Genomic DNA, 7,732 nt, shown 5'->3' with positions numbered 1-7,732 from the left:
AGCTGAGCCCAGGCGCGCGAGCAGCCAGCCATTCACTGGCAGCAAGTCCGGATCGTGCCTGTGCCTGTGGCAGGAATGCGGAGGCGCGATCACCGTTGCATGTGTACCGGGGACGGCAGTCCTCCTCCAGGCCGTCCCGCGGCCAACGCCTCTGCACCGCGCGGGCCTCCGTTTCGGTAACCAGGCTCTGCCCCGCCGGCGGGTCGGTGGTGGAGAAGCCACCTGGGAACCGGGAGGGGCACGTGCCCGGGTTGCAAGGCTCGATCCCCAGCAGGGGGCGTGCAACCCATGATTCTCTCATCATTGATGTGACTATCTCTCCCTTCCTCTCTCTGAAATCAATAAAAATGTTAATAAATAAATAACCAGGCTTCCCTGCTCGTCTATCCATAGAAGCCGCTCCCCTCTCCTCGGGCACCACCAGCACCGCTCTTCCTCCCTGTTCTTCGCGGTAGGACAGCGCAGTAAGGACTGACATGTCCACCGCTCAGCTTCAACAACGGCCCACGCATGACCGACTTCTTGCAGCAGCCTCCCCGTCTAGCTGTTCTGAAGCAAATGCTCTACTTTGTATCATTCCGCTGGTAGCTACGTCAGCATACGTCTCTAAAGGTAAATACTTTTTTTGTAAAAATATAACCAGAGTCTCATTAGCAAACCTAAGAAAAACCGCTACAATGATTCCTTCCTTATAGTGCGGTAAGAATGTTTAACATGAGACCTACCTTCTTGACAGATTGAAGGGCACAATGTTGTTAACTACGGTACACAACAGGCCTCCAGAACTTAACTAGCGTAATTGAAACGTTATTGATTTTAGAGAGAGGAAGGGAGAGGGATAGAGAAATAGAAACATCAATGAGAGAGAGACATCAATCAGCTGCCTCCTGCACGCCCCCTACCGGGGATGAAGCCCACAACCCAGGCTTGAGCCCTGACTGGGAATCGAACCCTGGACCTCCTGGCTCATGGGTCAACACTCAACCCCTGAGCCACACCCGCCGGGCAATTTTTTCCCCTCCTTTTTTAATTGACAAGTAATATATGAGCTGCACCTTAAGGTACTCTTTCTTTCCTTGTGGCTTGCTTCTTTTTCCAAGTGAAAATCATCTTTTTTCTTTTTAAAGTACAAGATCATACATTTTCACAAAAATAAAAACACATATAGCAAAGCAGAAAGAGTGTAAGGAAATCCATACTCCACTCACCCGGGAGGAGATGGTTGTCCTCTCTGTGTAGGCCCTTGATGTCACTTTATTTCATTCATTCATTCATTCATTCATTCATTTTGCAAAGGCATTGTGAGCTGTTACTATGTGCCTGATGTTAGATACAAAGCCATCAGCATAGGGCTCCTGACCTAAAAGACATCAACCTGTGGAGACAGAGAACCAGGCAGGCAATCGTACTCAAAGATTTATGGTATATACGGTACCATGCACGCCGATACATTCTTTACAACTGTTAACGTAAAAAAAAAAAACATTGAAACCTGTAAAGAATTTTTGTGAGTTTATTTGAGCCAAACTGTCGACATATGCCGGGAAGCAGAACCTCAACGAATTGAGATAGTGCTCCGGAGAATGGCAGGGTTACATCCGTATTTATACATGAAATTCATTGGTGACAGATTTAAGGAGGTGGGATTAAGTGAAGCGGGGAAACCTCTAGGATAGGATAAAAAGTAAAATGATGGACACGTACTTATGTGGGTACAGGAACAATTAACATGATAAATGAAAGAATCTGCGGCATCTGTCCTGGGCCCGGCACACCTGGCTGTGCCCTAGGGGCTCCAGATACAGGGAAGTCACAAGTTACCCAGACATTTCAAGGGCATGTTATCATAGATGCAAAAAGACAGAGAGGCTCAGTTACGGTAAAGGTTGACCTTGTCAGTGAAGATATCGGCTTAGGACGTCACTGCCCACCATAACTGCTTTTAGTTAAGGTTTAATTTCAGGCCATCCTTTGTGGTGACTTTAGGTCTCCGAGTCTGCAAAACTGCCATGCAGGCCTCTCCTGAGCTTGTCAGGTCAGCATGTGGCCCCTTTTTTCCACACAACCAATGCAGTCACACCATGAATGCTAGATACCTGGGTTTTGGCTAATATCTCAAGGGGAGGGGGGATCGTGTCAACAGATTCATTTCAGAACAGCAGAACCAGAGTCTAGAACGCAGCCAACGAGAACCTGTGCGAGGAAAGCCAAGCGATTTTCGCTGAGGATCCCGCGAGGAGCTCTAAAAACCACGACGCAGATCCCAGGCGATGACTCGGGCTGCCAGACCACGATTCTCTACAAACGGATGAATCCCCGTCCTTGATGCGACCCCCAACCACATCCACGTACTCGGTGATGAACCTGTTAATGTTCTCAAGTCCATCTGAAGTGTAAATGCCAAGGATGAAGCACGTGCGTAAAGAGCAGGTGGGAGCGCTCTGCCTGCGAATCCCCGGCTACAGCTGAGGACGCCGCTGGCAAACAGCGCGGTGTTGACATAAGGCTGAGAGGCCCGCGAGGTGGGGCAGGAACTCTCGAAGCTACCTGAAATAATAAAATAAAGTAAGATGACATAGCATTTGAAATGAAAGAGGGGGGAGTGATGGAGTGTTTATTTCATAAACGCCGCTGGAATAATTACCCATTGTTTTGGGAAAAAGAATCATATACCCAACTCCAAATAATCACCCCAAACTAATGTCTGCGGGCATGGCTCAGGGGTTGAGCATCGACCTATGAACCAGGAGGTCACAGTTTGATTCCGGGTCAGGGCACAGACCCCGGTTGTGGCTCCATCCCTGGTGTGGTGTGTATGTGTGTGTGTTTGGGGGAGGGGGGGCGGGAAGGGAAGGGGGGTGGCCTTCCCCTTCCTTCCTCTCTCTGTAATCAATAAAAACATTTTTAAAAAGACTCAAAACAATACAAAGTATTATAAACACAACAGAAGCGCATACGCTAGAGTTCTTAAGTGCTTTGGGGATGGGAAGAGCATTCTTAGGCAAATCTAGCCATAAAGAAACAAATGAGCAGGCTCCACTGCACTTAGCTTCTCTCACCAGACACTACAACGTTGTTTTTTAAGCCTCAGAATAAAAATACCTGCAATATGTTTAAAGGGTAAAAGCTTAGCAGGTAGAATGTATGCGCATCTCCTGCAAACAATCGGGGAACGACGAAGGACTTGTTCTAAAGGGCACGAAGGCTAGGGCGGCCCAGTGCAGAGGAGAGGTCTGAAGAGCCGGTGCGTTTATGGAAAACCATCAAACCTCTCACGCTGGGAGACGCACCTGAATCGACGGCATGTTTTTTTTTTTTAATATTTCTTTTTTTTTTAATATACTTTATTGATTTTTTACAGAGAGGAAGGGAGAGAGATAGAGAGTTAGAAACATCGATGGGAGAGAAACATCGATCAGTTGCCTCCTGCACATCCCCTACTGGGGATGTGCCCGCAACCCAGGTACATGCCCTTGACCGGAATCGAACCTGGGACCTTTCAGTCCGCAGGCCGACGCTCTATCCACTGAGCCAAACCGGTTTCGGCAACGGCATGTTTTATTTATTGGGTCGATGAACATTAAATAGTTTAACCTCTAGTGTTGGAAATGGGAAGAAAAACAGATGCTTGTAGCCCTAAACTGCAGTAGGAGGTGACTCGGTACAGGGTTGGTGAGAGTGAGCTAGGAATATCATCCACAACAAATTTTAAGGGACACTCCTTTTGTTTGTTTGTTTTAGTTAATTAGTTAGTTAGTTGGTTAGTTATATAGCGAGTTAGTTATTTCTCACCCGAGGATATTTTTCCATTAATTATCAGAGAGAGTGGAAGGGAGGGGAGACAAAGGGAAACATCGATGTGAAAGAAACACACTGCTGGGCTGCCTCCTGCACGCCCGCTATTGGGGATCGAGCCTGCAACCCAGGTACGTGCCTTTGACCGGAATCGAACCCAGGACCCTTCAGTCCGCAGGCCGAGGCTCTATCCACTGAGCCAAACTGGCCAGGGCTCATCATATTTTTTCAATGTACAAACCCTTTGACTCTACAGTTGTTCTGGAAATAAAATGTCTAGAAAACAGAACATTGCGAATCTATCCGGTCAGTGAGCGAGCGCTCTGCTGGCCCCGGGGGAAGATGGGTGTTTGCCGGCCAGACTTTTACGGGCACCTTTGCCCACCTGGGGGTGGCCTGGAAGTGGGCACGTGACTGATGGATGCCGGCTCTCCATTCGGACCCCTGCGTCTTTCTGAAACGCCTTTTTCCTATCAAAACCATGGAACCAAGTATTAAGATGAAATGAAACTAGACCAGGCTTTTTAAACCGCTACATCACAACGTGTTAATCAAGGTTTTCGGGAATAATGAAGCACATTTAATCACGCTGCCGCCCACCACGAATATCATGATTAATATTTGGGTGAGAGCAGAGAGATTGTGTTGTTAATAAATAAGTTATTTTAAATGTGCTTATTTTATCTCTACCTTACCCTCTTCAAATGTGTATTTGTGTCTGTTTCATTACAAACACAGGGAAATGGCACCATAGTATCCAGCGGGCTCTGTGGGCAGGGTGTCCAGCAGACCTAGAACTTGAACTTGGATGCCAATCATCTATTTGGGAGGTGATGGGGGAGCTGGAGGGAGGGATGGGGGGCAGACAGGAAGGATGGCCACCCCCCTCCCTCAGAGGCCGGCAGAGAGAAGATGTAGAGCGCTGTGGCTGTGGAGCTGTCCCACAGGGACCGGAGAGGGACGGAGGGGTCTGGACAGGACCCAGAAGAGGGCCGAGCAGCAGAGGGAACTGTGAGGTCTGCAGCTTCCTGACCATGGGGTGGGGCATAGCTGGGATCCACTCCCTAGTGAAACCACAGTCCAGCAGGTGTGGCTGCTGGCGTCTGGGCCATCCCGCCAGGCCTGAAAAGAAGCAGGGCGCTGGCCGGTGTGGCTCCGTTGGTTCAGCATTGTCCCATGAACCAAAAGGTCACCGGTTTGATTCCGGTCAGGGCACATATCCAGGTTGTGGTTCAATCCCTGGTACGGGTATGTGCAGGAGACAGCTGATCGATGTTTCTCTCTCACATTGATGTTTCTCTCTCTCTCTCTCTCTCTCTCTCTCTCTCTCCTTCTCCCTTCCTCTCTAAAATCAATAAAAACATATTTAAAAAAAGAAAGAAAGTAAAGAAGCAGAGGAAGTTGTCTGCAGGGGGCACTCCCAGGACCTCTGCCTGGCCTGGCTCTCTGGCCTGAAATCTCCCACCAAGACCCCTCACAGGCCGGGCCAGCGTGGCTCAGGGGTCAGGTGAGTGTCGACCTATGAACCAGGAGGTCACAGTTTGATTCCCCGATCAGGGCACATGCCGGGTTGCAGGCTCGATCCCCAGTGTGGGATGTGCAAACATCTCTCATCATTGATGTCCCTCTCTCTCTCCCCCCTTCCTCTCTAAAATCAATAAAAATATATATAAGACCCCGCACAGGAAGGCTGGGACTCCCGGACCCTCCAGCCCCTTTCCCAAAGCCTCCATCTGGCGGAGGGAGTCCAGCAGGTAGCAAGGACTGCCTGCTCTGCCCCGAGCAGAGAAGGAGACAGGTGGACGACCAAGCCCCAGACCCGCACACAGCCCACCCCGCCCTCCGCTCCTCCAGCCTGGCCCTCAGATGGCAAGGCCGCCAGGCCTGGAAGAAGCCCCCAACAAAAGGCGGAAAAAAAGGCTTCAGATGCCAGAGAAACAGACTGAGTCGTGAATGTGGTGAGCCACCCTGTTAGGGTCTGCTGACTGACTGATCGCAGACTCGCTAACGTCCTGGATTTGAGTTTCCCTGAAAAACAGGTGAAACTTGTGAATTCTTGTCAAACACCATGGGGCACTGCCTGACTGGTCTTCGTCGAAGTGACCTAACCAATCATTTTTGGCTTTAAATTCGACACGAAGGCTTCGTCAATACCCCACGGGTTCCCTATCTTACCGGTTTCACCGCGTGGGCACGGGGCTGCGGTCCCCGACCTGTATATTTATGGGGCTATTGTTAGAAGTGACTAATTGGGTTTGATTAGCTCCTCCATTAATATTCTGTCCATAATTTAACACGCTTCAATAAAATACCCTAAAGCCGTGGAATGATTAGATTTCAGGAATATGTGTTTTGCAATTAAGTTCTTCTTGATTTTGATATGCAGATGAAGAAAGGCTGGTCTCATTTCTTTTTTTTATTTTAAAAAAACTGCCCTTATTAACTCAGCGGTGTGTGCTGGAGATCAGGTGAGGCCCGCGTCTGCTCTCTGTATACGCTGGCTGAAACGTATCTCAATCAGGCCTATGAGGGCAAATCAGGTTTGATTAGTTTAAGTTCACAGTCATTCCATCTAAATGAATAATGTGTCACCTAACATTGCAGAAATTTGATTAATAGTTTATCAGTTAATTAAAAATGGGTTTAATTTTTCTTTTTTGGGAAAATGCAAGGTAGATATTCCTTGGATTCATCATAAATGCAAATTATTTCGGTTTGAAGCTATTGTTCCTTCTCGCTTCTTAGCCAAACTGGCAAGAAAAATAAAGCTTTGCCCGGCTGGTGTGGCTCAGTGGATAGAGTGTCGGCCTGTGGACCAACGGTTCCCGGGGTTCGATTCGGGTCAAGGGCACGTACCTTGGTGGCAGGCTCCTCCCGCTCCCGGGCCCTGGTTGGGGCACGTGCAGGAGGCAACCAGTCGCTGTGTTTCTCTCACATCCATGTTTCTCTCTTCCACTCTCTCTAAAACCAATGGAAAAATATCCTCTGGCGAGGATTAACAAAATAAAGACTGGGGTGTTCTTTTTAAAAAATATAGATTTTTAATTGATTTCAGAAAGGAAGGGAGAGAGAGAGAAATAGAAACATCAATGATGAGAGAGAATCATGGACCAGCTGCCTCCTGCACGCCCCACACTGGGGATGGAGCCCGCAACCCAGGCCTGTGCCCTGACCGGGAACCGAACCGTGACCTCGTGGTTCAGAGGTCGAGGCTCAGCCACTGAGCCACACCGGGCGGGTAAGGATGGGGCATTCTTGAGTAACGCCCAGCTGTTGGCTCCCCGGCTCCTCTCTCTCCCACAGGTGCCTGATTCTTAATTCCACCCAGCGAGCAGGGAAGTGGACGCCAGCGATATTTACTTTGGGCTCCAAGCCGGGCACAGGGAACCCACGAGGGGCGCCTTCCTTAATGAGGGAAGAAAAATGCCAGAACAGCGACCAGCCTCAGGGCACCCAACAGGCTTCAGTATAAGCAAAAACAACACGAAAATTCACTCTGCTCCGCTGGCTGTTCCATCGCCCCGGGTTAGGGCAGGTGTGAGAGCTCCGTTACTGTTACGGGGTGCCCTCCCCCCCTCACAGAGGGGGCGTCCTGGGAAGCATTTTATCCCCTTTAAACCCAGACTGAGGCCGGAGGCCCAGCTCCACACCCGCCCCTCCTGTGACCCCCACCTGGGAGGCCTGCCTTCTTACCTTCCATGGTAGGGAGGGGGCGGAAGTCCCTGCCACTTGACAACAAGCACCCCAAAACAGGCCTGTGAGGTCGGGCTGCCGCCTATGTAATAGGAGAGGAAGCTGAGGCTGACCCGGGCTGGGGGGGGCGGGGTGCAGCCCTGGGAGGCAGCAGCAGCAGCAGGAAGTCTGAGGGGCACCCGGCCTCCTGCCCCCGCTGGGCCCTGGGCCTGGCTGTGTCCCAGGTGTGGCTCTGGCTGCCTGG

General features: G+C 50.0%; 1 long non-coding RNA gene across 1 annotated transcript; it reads left to right on the top strand.

Annotated features, from left to right (window-relative positions):
* The first annotated feature begins 6 nt into the window (after positions 1–6).
* On the top strand, positions 7–2,593 carry LOC106727022. The gene is made up of 3 exons (XR_001363172.1): positions 7–176; positions 394–612; positions 2,144–2,593. It is a non-coding gene; the product is annotated as an uncharacterized LOC106727022 (long non-coding RNA).
* The last annotated feature ends 5,139 nt before the right edge of the window (positions 2,594–7,732 follow it).

This window comes from Myotis brandtii, unplaced genomic scaffold (assembly GCF_000412655.1).
Source record: "Myotis brandtii unplaced genomic scaffold, ASM41265v1 scaffold35, whole genome shotgun sequence".
In the NCBI taxonomy this organism is placed as follows: domain Eukaryota; kingdom Metazoa; phylum Chordata; class Mammalia; order Chiroptera; family Vespertilionidae; genus Myotis; species Myotis brandtii.
This window is presented reverse-complemented; position numbering and strand designations above follow the sequence as displayed.